We start from the raw sequence: 17,635 nt of genomic DNA on the forward strand, positions 1-17,635 counted from the left end.
ATATGTAAATGTTGCACTAACTGGTCTATTAACTATACTGTGAATAATTGCATCTTAACAACACATGCAACTATGCAACACATGCAATTGCAACTATAAACGTATTCAACAATTCCGCTCATGTTACCAGCAGGGCCAGATTTACACATCAGGTACAAGTAGTCCCAGAAGTCTAAGGCACCTCTGGGTCCACCCCTCAAAAAATAAATAAATAGATGAAAAAGCAGATGAAATCAGTTTAATTAAGTGGACATTAGAGGCATGAAAACTTCTTAAAATATATATTCATAGCTGCATATGTAACTATGTGCATATCATTGCTTTTAATGTAACGTGTTTGAATCTGTGAGTATAGTAAGTGTATACTTCTCTATAAATACATGCAAGGTTAAATATGTTGTTAAAGGAGCACTATAGTGCCAGGAAAACAACCCAGTTTTCCTGGCACTATAGGGTTATTAGGTTTCCCCCTCCCCCCTTGTGGCCCCCATCCCGCTGGGCTGAATGGGTTAAAAAAGACCTCTCCTCCCCCTGCCGACGTCAGCTCCCGAGTGGAGCCGAATGCGCATGCACAGCCAGAGCCACGCACGCATTCAAACTGCCCATAGAAAAGCATTACTCAATGCTTTCCAATGGGGATCTGAACTCACGCTGCGTGAGTTCAATGCGATTTTCACACTGGGAATCACGGAAAGCGGCCTCTAGTGGCTGTCAGGGAGACAGCCACTAGAGGCTGGAATAACCCTGCAGTGTAATAATAACAGTTTCTCTGAACCTGCTATGTTTTCAGCTGCAGGGTTAAAACTAGGGGGACCTGGCACTCAGACCACTTCATTGAACTGAAGTGGTCTGGGTGCCTATAGTGGTACTTTAAGGAGATTAAAAGCTTGAGAGGGGTTATATAATTTGTGGTATAGGAATATTGAGTTCATGGTTAGAGTTGGGTTAAATTTGGTATTGAGATACATTGTTGCTTAGTTTAAGTGGAGTTAAACCTAGGATTGTGTTAAAGGTTTTCTGTTTTGTTGAGTGTTTACATTTTGGAAATGGTTGGGTTAGGTTTTGGGAGAGGTTACATTTAGAGTCAGGAAAAAAACGAGTTGTTTTGGACATGTGGAGTTTGAAGGGTTATAAGTCCAGTCACTCTCCTAGGATTGCTAACAGAAGTGCATGAGCAGTTAGTGTGCATCACACCGTGGTGTCCCTGATCTTCCTGTAAGGCACTCCCTGTGTGAGTGGGCAGATGGGAAGTGATCCCTTCCACTTCCTGTCCAGCCTCACACGCAGACACTGGAGGAGCTGGTAGAGCACCTCTAAAACTGCCCCTGATAGCAGCTCTGCTATAAAGCATAGGAGGCTGACTGAACTACACAGGGCACTGGCCAAGGCTCAGGGTACTTATCTTCCCACAGTAGCCTACCAAACATCCAACACGTACATTGTGTGTGCTGAAAACAGGCGCCCCTACAAGACATGTGCCTGTGGGTGCCAACTCTGCGTAATGTGAAAACTAGCCCTGAGCTTCTGATTAGTAGAATTTCTGCTGGGGGTTGAGCTATGCACTAGACACCTGCTTTGTCTGTTCTCACAGTGAAAGCGTTCTGATTTGCTGGGCCTCTATTCTAAGGTGCTCTAAAGGTCTGGAGTGTCCCTTTAATGTGTTAGTCCAGATTTCATAACGGGTTTAAGTTTCTGACTTTGTCCCATCTTTTTTTATTTGTGTATCATATACAGCTGTCTCGCCCTTTAACAGAATACCATGATGTCTATACATCCAACATAATCATGTTCTTTGTCACATCATCATTAAATTAATGTCTGGCATAGGAAAAATGCTATCAAACAAAGATATTGAGAGGCGATCAGTGAACAGACATGCAAACCTCATTTCCCGTAAATAAAACTTAAATCATAACAGAAACCAATTATGCATGCTTGAAATGAGACCGAGAGACACATCTGTACCTCAGATCTCCAAATGGAATATAAAATGTATCTTAATACACAAAAATAAAATACTTTCCATTAGGTGAGCACAAGCCTTATGTAACTGAACTTCACTAAAAATGATGGGAAATGGGAAGACAAATACAATCTTCATATGGCCTCACAGACAAAACGTGTGGAGCAGTTTTCACAACAAACAAAGCACCTTCCATGGAAGACCCAGATCTGTAGAGAAATACTGCACAGTATGGTGTTGTACACTGAATATTTTATTATTTCTATATTGTTTTCAATTTGATTCACCAGTGGGGCTTGGTTATGATTTGAAAGCATTAAAAGGAACACTCGACACACCATATACACTTCACCACAGTGTAGTAGTTATGGTGCCTGGAGTGTTCTGGCGCCGTCCTATAGTAAAATGTCACACCATTTTAACAACTTACCTGGGTCCTGTTGGGTGACCGTGCTGCATTCAGTCTTTTCTAGGAGGAGAAGAAAGGTTGCTCTATAGAACAAAGCAGAGCCATGCAGCACCATGCTCATTGGCTGAGAGACTCATTTGAGCTCTCTCAGCCTATGAATTCGATCCTGCATGGTCTATGCTTTGCTCTAAATGGACAACTGCTTTCTCCTGCTGGACCAATGGAACCCAGTTAAAGGGTTACCTCCAACCACCATGACCCCTTCTGCTTTTAAAAGTGGTCACGGTAGTAGGAATCTAGTTGTGCTTGAAATGCTGCACCTCCGGAGTTATTTGCAATTGTGTGCCAGGGGCTAGTTACACCCCCCACAAATGACTTTGGTAACCTGGAACTCAATTCTGTGCATATTTTACTTCTGTCGTCAAAGCGCACTGCACACTGGCAACATACACTCTCTGCCTCTGCAAGGAAAGCATGCCCCTCCATCCTTTAATGCACCTTTTCCTGCTTTATCATACCCTCCACTATTTCCCCCCCCCCCCCCCTCCTTCTCCCACCCTACCTCCCTCTTCCTTCGCTGTCTCCAAGCACGCACATGCGCTTCAAGCTGATTAAATGGTCCACTCAAAGGCTGCTCTATGAGAAGCTTTTGATTGGACCTATGCATGATTCATGACAACACACGTGTGGTGCGCAGCATTGGAAGCTTCATCAGACACTGGATACATGTAAAGACTTATTGTAATTTTTTTTTTTTTTTTAAAGAACTATGTCCAATAGGGTAATATTAGAAGAAAAAAATGGATACAAAGTTGGAGTTATTGGTCAAACAGCTAAATGGTTTGACATCTTACTGTTGGATAGCAACAGCACACTCCTGTCACCATAACCACTACAGCAGACTCAAATTCTCTACTTATCATTCGTGGGAAATCTATTTCTACAAACCCTGTGTAGCACAATCCAAGCCCTTCCACTAAACATGATCAAGCACAGCATAGTAGAATGCCACAGCCTGTCTATGCCCACAACACCAGGATGGCCCCATCTCAACGAGTGCCAGATGGATGCCCAACCCAACAGGATTTTCAAAAGAAATGGAACAGTATCACTGGAATTAAAGTAAAACAAGTAGTGCAATACATAGCAGGAAAAAATACCACAGTCTCATAATTATATGGTTAATAGTTAACTATGAGTCACAAAACAAGTTAAGCAACAATCTAGGAGCCTTAAGTGGAGCTTAGAACTGTCTTCAAAATACTTTGAAGTTAGAGACTCTATACTGTTAGCTTTGCTTTTAAATTACACGCATGTCACTAATGTAAAGCATTGATCAAGCATTGGTCCAACTAATGTCAGTGGAAGCACCACAGTAAGTGTTCTGGCAAAGTAACTATGAGAAACCTGGCAAAAACAGGCATTCTGACCACCAAAATTATGTCATTGTAATTAAGTGATGTTTAGACAGATGCTTCTACCACAGGCTTGATGTTGAAAACATTGCTGTTTTTGGGAAATGGCACAGTTTACAATTTGGAATCCCCATGCCTCTGCAGACTGTCGAGCAGATGCACACAACAAGTTTTGGACCGAAATAGATTCAAATTAAATCTATTTTACGTCCACTGCTGCTGTGTGTGTTCACTAGTGTGTCGTAGAGAAGCACTGAATTGGAGGATTGCAGTGAATACCACACACGCACCATATGTCTGCAATTGCTTTACGTAGTTAGACAGTACTCAAGATCTCAATCAGGCTGCAGGAGGGAGTCTGTTTCAGCACCCCATATATTTATTTTTTAATTAGTGTTGCTTTAATATGCTTGAGCAGTGAAATAAATGAGATATCTGCCCTCCTTATCTTGAATATAAATAGAACAGGCATTACTTTTTGTATAATAGTGATTAGAAAGCCACAGAGATCCGGGATAATGGTCAATAAGTAAAAACAGCACTTACAAGAACACATACTCTGGTGCACATAAAAAAAAAAAAAAAAAATTCCCAGCACTACAACTCCCATGATGCTTTGCCAGCCTACATCCTACAAAATGTTTTAGGGTAAAATATAGGGGTTTGAAATCTTCCGGTCAAAAACAAAAGAACAGGAATTTAGCAAAGTATTGCCTTTAGAGTTCATGGTCCGTTGCTATAGTGACAGAAAGGATGTACAGAACTCTCGGTGCTGAAATAAGGATGTGCCATGCTGGCTCACAGACCTCAGGAGCTATTTTGTGATGACAGCATGACATTTAGCTACCTAGGATCATGGCAAAGGCCGCTACAACATTGGACAGAGCTGGATCTTTTCAATGCTTCTTCCACACACGTTGAATTTACCATCAGGTTTATTCACTAAGGGTAGAATTGTCGGGAACCGAATTTAAAGCTTAAGTACAAAATAGGAGACTTTGGAGAATTTTTACAATTTAGCTATTTTTCTAGTTCATCTACTTTGGCCTTAAATTAAACTTCCTGTGAATCCCTGATATTTTAGTAAATAACCCTGTGCATATGTCAAATTAGGAGAGGAAGAAAATAGACCAGGTTATTCACTAAAGTGAGTATTCAAGGTGAATTAAAAGGGAACAGAGGAGACCCAGAGGAGATCCTTCTGCTCTCCACCCACAGCAACCACAGCGTATGCACTGCGGTTGCTATGGAAACTTGGGTAGAGAGTATAGGAAAGAAGTAACGTCACCATGTTGCGACTCCACAACGCTGGAGATGAAGCCTCCGTGCTAACGTTACTGGCTAGATTTTTCCCTGCTTGGGATTAGCAACAAGCAGCACAAGTCAAAGAAGAACAGAGGCGGAGAACAGACAGAGATAAGTACAGCCAGGAGATGGGTGTTAAATGAAGAATAACACCCACGAAGAGGCACAGGAATGGAAAAAAGTAATTAAATCTTCCTATTTCACACTGAATACACCATTTACTTTTATGATATATGGTGTTTTTAATGTACCTGGAAGCAGTTTAGAGCAAGTATTTTCTTCAGTTACAGGTTCACTTTAAGGACAAAATAGCAAAATTGGAAAAATTCACAAAAAATTAAATAGAAAGTCAGCTATGCTTTCACTTTGGCTACTCTGGCCTAAAATTTGAAATTCACTCTGAATTCTCAGTCTAGTAAAGGGTGTGATTTGGGCTTCTGGTGTATAAACCAGACTATAAACAGATGAAACCTTTACCAAACAGACTGAGAATGCAAAACATGGCCATTGGCCAGTATTGTGCCCTGAGAAGCAGGTTTTATTCAAGGAATATGATTATTAGCATTTATATAGCGCCAACATATTCCGGAGTGCTTTACAATAGAATGGATATATTTGACAAGTAATTCACATTCAGGATAGTAAGAGAGACAAGAGGTGAACTAGTCTTACAATCTAGATATCTGCATCACTGGGGAGCTTTTTATTATTAAATTATTAATTTAATTTACATGTTATTTCTGGCTGCTGTGACAGTCTAAGTATTCCATACACATTAATACCCACAATGCTATGTACAAGGACAACACTAGAACTTGCAGCCCACCCAGAGCATCATGAAGTAACAATGTTACCATGGAAACAGAATGCTGCAAGGCAAGAGCAGGGGAGTTTCTAGGGTGGGGTAACATGAATTAGAGCAATTTGTAGGCTGCCAATAAGCTCTAGATCTGATTTTAGCACAGTTTCATTGTTAGACCAACATCTCCTGAAAATCTATAATTTGAGTTGTTATAGTGTTCTCAAAATTACACTTAAATACCTATAATTGCAGATTTGCCAATGACCACATTCTACTGATCCTCTCAGTTAATCACAAATTATTTAAGTACTGATGATTTAGCGCAAAAGAAGCATAGCTTTAAATAGCAAACAAATTTAGGTAGTAGAAAGGGCCATACAAATTGCCAATTTCCCTGGTCTTGTTAGCACATAGAAACACACCTAGGTAAGGGTTATTATTTTTAAACCAGCAACTACCGCACTACACACTACAGTAAAAACATAGCATTCATGGGGGTGAAGGAATGAAAAATCTCTCATTTTTGCTTTTTAAGGAATGTCCATGCTTAAATAGTAAATTCTGATGCTACATGTATTGAATTACCGGATATTTAAAAAAAAAACAAAAAAAACAAGCAGCAATCCTTCTGATTGTACTTTCCAGTACCCTAGGCCTGACTTTCAGCCGATATGCAGGTGTACACTTTTCAGGAACTACCCCGCCCAAATAAAAAAATATGCCCATGTCAATATCTCCGGTGTGTCAAGGACTGGCAGATTGCTACTTTTCCTACACATAGTAATTGCTTCAGGAGGAAATTCAATTAATGGAACACCGGAGACACACAAAGCAATTCTGCAGTCTGTCATATTCCTGACTGTTTATAGAATTGCAAATTTCCACATAAATCAGCACTTTTATATTTTGGGGCAGAACCACCAGGAAGGGTTTCTTCCAATTCCCTTAGTTCCACAGAGCCAACAGAAGCAGGCTGCTTACTCAACTAGAGTGCATTTGCCTTCCCCTTTATTCTTAAGAACATGGGAAAGTAATGAGGAGACACTGATCTGTGTATTCACTGGCACAAACAATGCCTGTGTGTGGGATTGAAAAGGCTGCAAACAGCAGGTCTGCAGCTTCTGTTCATGGACCCCACAAAAACAAGTAGAAAGGAAAAGAAAAGAAAAAAATACATACATGCATGCTTTGGGACCTAATCTTCTAAAATAAATTAATTGCATGTTCCTTTAAGGCAGTTACTTTGTATTCCACCATATCCCTACTGTACCTTCAAACCTCTACATCTAAACTATAAAACCAGTTACCGGTAATTACATAAACATCCCTTCCCCAACCCAATGTGAGGTCAGAATTGGTTTAAATCACCTGATGTATGGGACAATATTTCTATTATGGAAATAAAACCCATAACAATGAATATATAACCCCTCCTTGCACAAATAAAGCAATCTTCTCCACCCAATGCAGTCTTTACATGAATTATATTCTAGTTTTGTTTATATCTAGTTATTTCACACACCCAGGCTATTCCTAGCATCCTTCCATTTAACACCTTAAGTGCCAGGATTGCGTACCAGTTATTTAGCACTGGGTGAGTGTGATCAACTATGAACTAAGCTTTATAACTAACAATATCCCCAAATGACAGAACCTTGCCTTGGTATGCATACCATTTACACAAGACATGTAGCACACATTCCTGATCCAAATATGCATAGTTCCATTTAACCCAGCATCATTTACAAGGTTCAGCAGGTTTGCTATATCACAACGAAGAAAAGACATATGCATGGTTACCCACTAAAGTGAAAATGCAAAGTAAATTTCAAATTTTAGGTAAAAAAAATAGCCTAACTGGAAAAATTCTACAAGGTCTGCTATGCTTTCAGTGTGGCTACTCTGGCCTTAAATTTAAAATTCACTTTGAATACTTACTTCAGCAAATAACTCCGTCATGGTAACAAGTGTGATAAAGTCCATCTGTCAATTTAACGTTCACGCAGCCAGATCTATCCATGTTTTAATACAAGCATCACTTCTGTAGGCTGATGAGCACATGCAAAGTGCTGTTCTGTAGCATTTATATTCTGCACAATTCCTTTTTTTGATTAATGAATGTATTTTCTGACAGCAGCTTTGGAGTTCTACATCCTACATGGCAATAGAACTTGGGAGAGCAGGATGGATTATCCGGCAGCCTATTAAGAATGGCTAATTTGAAATTCACTGCCTGTTCATCTCAAGCCATTGCTGGACTTGTTAAATCCATGATTTTTTGGTTTTTAAACCATTGATTTATGAAGGTGTGAAAAGCTTCCATTTGGAAGGGAAAATGACATATACAGTAGTTAATTTACCCACAACAGGTTATTGGCAAGTCATGAAAGAAATGGCATTCCAATATATCATGCCTTGTGCTAGTTTAGTTGATGATTGAAGACACCTTTTATTGTGTTGATGTGTGATAACCGAAGAGAGTTGTCATGTAATATGTAGAATTAAATTACTGCTGCAGAAAAGAAACTGTTAAGAGGACAGTCTAAGCAACCTAACCATTAGATTACGGTTGTGGTGGTTATGGTGCTAATAGGCTTAGAGTATCATAACCAGGGTTGAAAGGTTTTCAACCTGACGGGCTTAGCCAATTCAGAACCTGACTAGTTTCACCATACAACACAGTGAATCATATACTCGAGAAAACCCATGTTTTACCTGACAAACCTAGTGCCAGGAGACATTGGCTAAATTTATATAATTAGAGACGACTGTTTGGGTGTTTTGTTTTTTCCGATCTTCTTCTGTGGCTCACTGTCATATTACAGCAGGCTATCCCAAACATCAGCCCTCAAGAAACAAAATAATGTAATGTACTAATGCAGAGTGCTATCAAGGAGTAAGATTTTTTTTAAAACAAACACCACAAATGGTTGAAGTATGCAATAGATACAGACACATTCTTGCCTGCTGGGTACAAAAAAAAAAAAAAAAAAAAAAAAAAGAGGCTCAGACAAACATGGAAATAGATTTGTACAATCAAAATGCTACCCTGCCCATGACTTCACAATCACTTAATTTGAATGCTACAGTACTTTTTAAGTGCAGCCCATCAATATGTAAAAGTTATGTGCCCCACTAAAACACTGCGGATGTGGCAATTCTAGACTACAGGTAGGTAGCAAGTAAATGCAGATTGCCAGCATTCTATCCATCCTTGGATAAGTGAACTTGTCCTTATTCAGAACTGTTTGCACAGTTCACTCAAGCACATCACACTCTGCAAAGGCTGTGGACTGGCCAGACTAAAAAAAATACATATATGTTAAACACATAAAGACAAGGGTTTAGAATCACAGTGTAATATCCACAGTTTGTTCTGAACCCCCACAGACATTCCATAAATTGACAGTTAAACCAAACACAATGTAAGCAGTTTTCTAATAAAGCAATCTTTGGAACTTACCTCCACTAAGGAAACCAGCAGGTAAATCCCAGCTGGGCTGTAATCTAAGGTGGATGTTTTAGTTAGACGTGCTTACTTGCTCCACCTGTTTAGCACACATTCGGCCAGCCTACGTGTCACCTGCTTGTACAAATGACAGTGTCTGTACAGCTAGCTGTAGGTGTGCCTAATGCCTGTAAAATTGTACTGGTCCATAAATGGGTAGTTCCTTTCCCTTTTAAGTGGAAACGTCACCCTCCTTACAAATAGACAGGGTTATTCTTACACCAGGAACAACGATCATTTAAATGCATTCTCTGCAGCCACCTTGATGTGTTTTAACACATTTTTGGTTTTTATTGCAAAACTTTGTAGCCATTTAAAGCAGCCACAATATACAGAAATGCTTGTCTCTTGGCAATGCAGTTTACCGTAATTGTCTGGCTGACACGCCAATCAGAGAGAGGTTCTTAAGTAGAATTGTGCAAAAATCTGTTTCAGGTGGTACAAGCAAATCAAATTCCTAAAACTATGCCAGAACATATTGATCAGTCTGAGATTTACCTCTGGATACTTATTCATCTTGGTATAATTAATTTATTTTCCTTTTTTTTTTTTTTTTTGCAAGATTACAGGGTCTGTTCAATAAATTAGAAATTGTGGAAAACTAACAAGAGAAATGTACGTTTCTTTTTGGACTACCCTGGCTTCCAATTTAAAGTTCTCAGTTTAAATAATAAGCCCCTAATATATTTCCATCCACAGCCAATGAAGCTGTAAAAGCGTGGCGTAGGTGTGTTTCAAGGCGTTGGACTTGCTATAAAACCAGGAGAAAGCTGAATCATGCTATGATGTTTATTTCTGCAAGTATTTTTGCCATATAGGACATACATAAAAGGTTTAGTAACCTCACGCTTGCTGCTTTGGTAAATTCCCCTCCAGCTGATTCATGCATCAAGTGACGTAGCAGAAGGAATCGGAGGCTGGGAACATGAATAAACATCTTAAAGGGTTACTCTAAGCACCATAACCACTACAGCTCATTGCAGTGACAATGGTTTGAATGTGGTTTTGTCAACTTCTGGGGTCTTTGCATATTTTGCCAACACCGCCAATGGTGGCATTGCCACTCGGGCTGCGGTGGCCTGGGGATATAGCAGAAGTGAGTTGTACTTACCTGATACTGTTCCCTGACATCTTCAGTCTCAAGCTCCTGGTGCTTCACCTATCAGGTGTTCATGCCATTGCTGTACTTTCGCATATGCCTGAAAGTACAACACTGGTGTCTATGGTGGATCCTGCAAGATAGTAGGAACCTCCATAGATAATATTTTGCGATAAGCGAGACAATGCCTTATTTCCACAACAAGGCGGAGCTACTGCCGAAGTGATAAAACTCAACGGCAGTAGCTCTGCCTTTTGTCGCGTTTTGCAAGGAAAGATTTTACCACAAGACAGAGTAGCCCCTTTAAATTTGTTATATGATATCTTTCAATGATATTCCAAGCAGTCTTTATGAGCATTTCATAAAGTTATTTTTCTTAATGACATGCTCAATTTTTGGGGGGTTTTGAGTAGGTGGGTGGGGACTGGGCCGCTGTAAGATAGGCACAGCAAATGTTTATATTTCCTCAATGCTCTCTCAGTTTGAAGGCTGCACTGGAAATTTAATTTAAATATATCTGCAGTGACATGGTTTGCCATTGCTATCTCTGCAAAGGCAGAAAACATGCCTTCAAAATACAATTTCATGGTATTCTTAAAAGAGACAGGAAGAAACAGATAATTGGAAAAAAAGAAAAAAAAGAGTCAATCAAGTGTTCCTTTAATGCATTATCTCTACCACGCACTAAAAAAGGGAACGTGTGGGAGTATCCATTTATTTTGGGGATAAATTGGATCCATTTAGATCCCCCCAATTTATCCCCAAAATAAATGGATACTCCCACACGTTTTGTTTTTATTTATTGCATAGTAGAGATAATACTCTCTAAAACTGTCACTTTAAAATCAGAGTCCATGCATAGAACAGTGCAGTAGCCAAGGTTAAGTGTAAACAACTTGTTATAGTACTGTCTGGAGAAAGAGATTATTACCAGGTCAATACATACAAGACTGAATCTATATACAATGTAATTGAGTACCACACATATATTTATAGCAGAGGCAAAAAACAATGTAAACACAAAATACTCCTATAGTTTGAAACAAGATCCTAACAAATCGATACAAATCTTACCATGCGAGCACAGCCTCCCTAATTACAAGGACAGACACTGAAAACCTATCATTTTGAAAGGTCACAGAGCAGCCTTTGCTCGAATTGTTCTATAATTATCGTCACCTGCTCCCGGTAACTGGAAAGAAACTGATGTTCTGATAAGCTAATACTGACAGCAGCTGGTCTGACAACCATCAGCCAAAAGAAACAACTGAGCCAATCGGTTGCTTTAAGTAATGTTATTACAAAGACACACCGGGCAGAATTTGACACTTTTTTAAAATGTATTGTATAGATAGTGCAGTAAAATGAAAGCAAAAACAATGTGTTAAAAAAAAAAACCATAGGTCCACATCAGGGCGACCAGGCCTGGCAGCTGCTACATCGAAGCAGAACTATGATTTGACCCAGAAGGGAATTGGGTAACCGGAGTCTTTGACTCTTAAAGGGACTCTATAGTCACCATATAAAAGCAAGAAAGACAGGTCCCCCAGCCTTCCTTCTTGCTTTTATATGAACTTTCATTCATTAAAAAAAAAAAAAAATCGGTGTTTTTATATTAAAAACTTACCTCCGTTCCAGCGCCGAGCTCCCCGCTAGGCCGCGCCCCCTTTTTCGTCAAAATGACGAAATCGCGGGGCCCAATGGGACGGCTTCGCGCTGGACCAATCGCGTTCTTCATAGAGCGGCATTGAATGCCGCCCTATGAAGAACCTGAGCGCTTTACCGCGCATGTGCGCGGAATGCGCGTTCGCGAGCTGAGCTGTCTGACTGACAGCTCAGCTCGCTTTCTAAAATTATCAATAATAATTATCAATGAGGGGGGGGACCTACTGTCCCCGCCCTGGCCCCCACCCCTATGCGGCGGGTGGGGGCCCTAAAATTATCAATGAGGGGGGGACCTACTGTCCCCCCCCGGCCCCCACCCCTGAGCGGCGGGTGGGGGCCCTACAATTATCAATAAGGGGGGGGACCTACTGTCCCCCCCCGGCCCACACCCCTGTGCGGCGGGTGGGGGCCCTAAAATTATCAATAAGGGGGGGGACCTACTGTCCCCCCCCCCGGCCCCCACCCCTGAGCGGCGGGTGGGGGCCCTAAAATTATCAATAAGGGGGGGGGACCTATTGTCCCCCCCCGGCCCCCACCCCTGAGCGGTGGGTGGGGGCCCTAAATACAAAGGGGGGGCCCTAGTTAACCCTCCCCCCCCCCCAAAAAAAAATATCTCCCTACCTACCCCCCTCACCCTAAAAATAATGAGGGGGGACCATTAACTAAAAACCTGTAAAAAAATTAGATAAAATCAACTTACCATTCGATGTTTTCTTTCTTCTAAAATCTTCTTTCTTCAGCCCCAAAAAAGGCCAAATAAAAATCCATAATAACCGACGCAATTAAAAAAAAAAAAAAAAAAAAAAACGAGCGCAAAAAAAAAAAATCCATCTTCACCCATGGAGGGCTCCACGCAGACTGAGCTCCGCAGGGCGGGGGAAGGCTTATAAAGCCTTGCCCCGCCCTGCAATTAGGCTAAGAACACTCTGATTGGTGGGTTTAAGCCAATCAGAGTGCTCTTTGTCATTTTACAAGCGTGGGAAAGTTCTTTGGAATTTTCCCACGCTTGTAAAATGACAAAGAGCACTGTGATTGGATGGATTTCAAGCCATCCAATCACAGTGCTCTGTGTCATTTTACAAGCGTGGGAAAGTTCTTTGGAATTTTCCCACGCTTGTAAAATGACAAAGAGCACTGTGATTGGATGGATTTCAAGCCATCCAATCACAGTGCTCTGTGTCATTTTACAAGCGTGGGAAAGTTCTTTGGAATTTTCCCACGCTTGTAAAATGACAAAGAGCACTGTGATTGGATGGATTTCAAGCCATCCAATCACAGTGCTCTGTGTCATTTTACAAGCGTGGGAAAATTCCAAAGAACTTTCCCACGCTTGTAAAATGACAAAGAGCACTCTGATTGGCTTAAACCCACCAATCAGAGTGTTCTTAGCCTAATTGCAGGGCGGGGCAAGGCTTTATAAGCCTTCCCCCGCCCTGCGGAGCTCAGTCTGCGCGGAGCCCTCCATGGGTGAAGATGGATTATTTTTTTTGCGCTCAGGTTTTTTTTTTTTTTTTTTTATTGCGTCGGTTATTATTTGGCCTTTTTTGGGGCTGAAGAAAGAAGATTTTAGAAGAAAGAAAACATCGAATGGTAAGTTGTTTTTATCTTATTTTTTCTTTCTTTACAGGTTTTTAGTTAAAGGGTCCCCCCTCATTATTTTTAGGGTGAGGGGGGTAGGTAGGGAGATAAGTTTTTTTTTGGGGGGGGGGGGGGGGAGAGGGTTAACTAGGGTCCCCACCCCCTTTGTATTTAGGGCCCCCACCCACCGCTCAGGGGTGGGGGCCGGGGGGGACAGTAGGTCCCCCCCCTATTGTGAATTTTAGGGCCCCCACCCACCGCTCAGGGGTGGGGGCCGGGGGGGGGGGCAGTAGGCCCCCCCCCTTATTGTGAATTTTAGGGCCCCCACCCGCCGCACAGGGGTGGGGGCCGGGGGGGGGGCAGTATGTCCCCCCCTTATTTTTTATTTTAAGGCCCCCACCCACCGCACAGGGGTGGGGGCCGGGGGGGGGACAATAGGTCCCCCCTTATTGATAATTTTAGTGCCCCCACCCGCCGCACAGGGGTGGGGGCCGGGGGGGCAGTATGTGCCACCCTTATTTTTAGGGCCCCCACTCACCGCTCAGGGGTGGGGGCCGAGGGGGGGGGGGGGGAGGAGAGTAGGTCCGTCCCCCCCCCCCCCCTTCAACCACTATTGTGGCCAGACAGCATCCCTGTGGGTTCGGGCTTCAGCTGTCAGCTGAAGCCACGCCCACAGCAGTGCTGACAGGCTGTCAGCACACAAAGCGCGTTCACAGTGCTTTGTGTGCTGATAGCCCGTCTGATGCATTCACCCAGAATGCATCGGACGAGAGGCCTTTTTAGGGCCTCTGAACTCGGAAGTCCCTCTGGTGGCCGTCTGATTGACTGCAACAAGAGGTGTTCCAAGCTTCCAATGTAAACACTGCATTTTCTCAGAAAATACAGTGCTTACAAGAAAAAGGCTCCGGGTAGCTGTAGCACTCACCTAAACAACCTCATTAAGCTGAAGTTGTTCAGGTGACTATAGTGTCCCTTTAATGCCAGATTCTCATTCCTCCTAACGTCAACTTTTTTTTCTGCTTTTCTTTAATTTGATTTGCCAAAGCTAATTTTCTATTTCTGAGATTGTTACATATGTCCTAGCCAGGAGATTAAATACCTGAAATGGGGCCTCTTGGGTGTATTGTTACTGTTAATCCCATTGTCAGATGGTTTAAAGGGACACTCCAGGCACCCAGACCGCTAATTGAAGTGGTCTGGGTGCTGTGATCCATTTGGACTTAGTTCTCCAGAGAATCTAAACAGACTGTTGGTCCATTATCTGACGCTGGACGTCCTTTCCTACGGGGAGGTCTAAAGAGCGCGCGGCCATCGGGTGGACGGAGCCTGACCCAGCTCCGAGGGACATCGGCAAGTGGTTGAAGCCTGTGGGAGGGGGGCCTAATAACCCTATAAAACGGCTTTATATTCCTGGCACCATGGGATCCCTTTAACTTGACTAACCTATTCACTCCAGTCTGGCCTTACTGTTCCCTCCACTAGCATAATAACTATCTTGTCTTATAATCTAAATTACTCATATGTAGGCATCTAGATAATTCTAGAGTAACTCAATATAATTGACGTTACTAGCCCAACGAGAAAACGTTGTTTGACTAACTTTATCTTACTTTTATAAAATTGTGCAGTTTCTTTAAATACCATACAAATGTTTTCTTAGGTTTGAATTTGTGATGCTTGCTCTTACTGTTGTGGTACTGCAAGCTTTATTGTACTTATATACACAGCAAAAGTAAATAAATAAATAAAAGAAAAAAAAAAAAAGAAAAAACAAGCAGTGCATATAAACATTTTAATGGCACAAACACAGCACTAACCAGCCAGCCCAGTTTTATGTGTTTTAGCTGTTGTAGGGGGACTGTGTGACATTTATTTTAAAAATCGGTAATATTGTAAAAAACGATTGATATTATCATAATAAAAGCAGCACAATTTTTTTTTTTTTTTTACAGCACAAAACACAAATGTAGCACTAACACAGTGGATGTCTTATTTGTACCAATTAAAAGGGTGGGGGACAGCTTCACACAGCCTAATGAAGACTCTGGATGAAATCGGTCTACAAGAATTCCTAATCGTAAAGTTGCATAAGTAGTCCCATTCCTATACAAGTTAGAAAGAAGTTTAATTTAACACCAGTGTGTAACAAACAGGCAGAGGCTGAATAATGTTTTCTTTGAAACAGGTTTGTATATATGTTTTGCTGCCAAAGATCAGTCATTAGTTTCCATCCTGCTATTTAACGAGTTATACACCAAAGAGAAAGCCTTGCTTCGACTGGGTAATGATCCAGGCATAATAGAGCAGGCCATGTGTAGGAGTCTAGATCCCACATTAGGTCACACTGTGCTTCCCACATTACAGCCCTCTGCTAGCCCTTTTCCACAGCACGGTCCTGTGATCTGGAAACTCAGACGTCAGGGACTGAAGGCTGGAAGATCCGTGTGGAAAAATACAGAATTACGCAAAACAGTAACAAAACAAAAAGCCGACCATGGATGTTTTTCCTTGCGCTTGCAATAGACCAAACGGATATTTATCATAGGGAGAATTATTATGAATTTAATTTAGTTTTTACAGGCAGGTTGCAAATCAGTACAGACCAAGGGTCATGCTTTAAATAAAAGCACAATAGCATACAATTTAAAAATATTAAGGTTTTTCATTTAGATGTGTTGTTAAAGAGAACTGTCATTTCTCCAACAGTCTCTCATTATTTCACCCAGTAAATGCTATAATATTTACTGGAGGAAAACCGCAAACGCAAGTATAAAAACTGACCCACATTAAAGCATCACTCCAGATCATTGTAAAGAGACTTTTTTTTTTTTTTTACACAATGTCCTATTGGGCATTTGTAATTATTTTCACACTGGGAAATACATTTTTACAGTGGTGATGCAAGACAGATGTTTTTAAGTATAATTTAGGACAGCAACTGATGCAAATGGATTTACTAGACTAAATAGCGTAAACTGTTAGATGCTAGAATTTCCTTTAGGGGATAACTGCCATGCAAACTGCTAACACATTTATAAAACAAATGGTAAAAAGTTTTTCTATGTACACACAATAGACTAGCCTACAGTATTTGGTAACAGTTTGTTATTTATAAATTACTGGAATTTTTTTTTAATGCTACTAAATAGTTCCTATGGAAAAATCAGTGCAATAGGCTCACTTTTTATGAAACTAACTTTTAATGCACTAAGTGTTAAACTATGCATTGTTACTTTGTTTTTCCCTGCACTGATTACATGTTTTTCGTGTATATAAAACTTCAATAAAAATTTAAATATGCTGAAAAAAATGTAAACTTAAAACTCACCTATAACAAGCCCACAGACAGGACTATCTGCGTTTAGACCAGATTACCTGGTCCCTTGTTCTCTGTGGACCCTGTGCCTTTTCTCTCTCCCTAACCTCGTTTACACTGCCTTCCCATCACCCAAGTCATGCGCTCGCACACATGCACACATATATGCCTTGGATGGCCAAAACATATATTCGGCAGGGTAATTCTATATAAACTTGATATATCATGCCAATGAGCAGCAAATACATAAACTAGGTATCATGCCAATGAAGCAATAAATACATAAACTTGGTATATCATGCCAATGAGCAGTAAATGCACACATCCTGAATATCATGCCAAAGAGCAGTAAATTCTTAACCTCTGTATATCATGCCAATGAGCCACGTGTAGCTCCAAAACGTCTGCTAGTGCCATGTGCCCCAAACAACCTGCCAGTGCCATCTCTCTGCTCCCAGCCTGTGTGCAATCTCTCTGCCCTTAGCCCCACTGTGCCATTTCCCTGCCCCTAGCCATTCTGTGCCAGCTCTCTGCCCTTTGCACCATCTCTCTGCCATTAGCCTCCCTGTGCCATT

General features: G+C 41.3%; 1 protein-coding gene across 4 annotated transcripts in view; it reads right to left on the reverse strand.

Moving 5' to 3' along the window:
- RAB27A (RAB27A, member RAS oncogene family) overlaps positions 1-17,635 on the reverse strand; it is an 82,509-nt gene that overhangs the window by 36,953 nt on the left and 27,921 nt on the right. The window contains exon 1 of one of the 4 annotated variants that reach the window (XM_063449075.1): positions 9,358-9,485. The exons of the other annotated variants lie outside the window; for them this stretch is intronic. The gene's annotated coding sequence lies outside the window, so the exon portion shown is untranslated. Of the gene's footprint in view, positions 1-9,357; positions 9,486-17,635 lie in introns of those variants that run through there. 4 annotated transcript variants of the gene reach the window in all.

Source organism: Pelobates fuscus, chromosome 3 (genome assembly GCF_036172605.1).
Source record: "Pelobates fuscus isolate aPelFus1 chromosome 3, aPelFus1.pri, whole genome shotgun sequence".
NCBI lineage: Eukaryota > Metazoa > Chordata > Amphibia > Anura > Pelobatidae > Pelobates > Pelobates fuscus.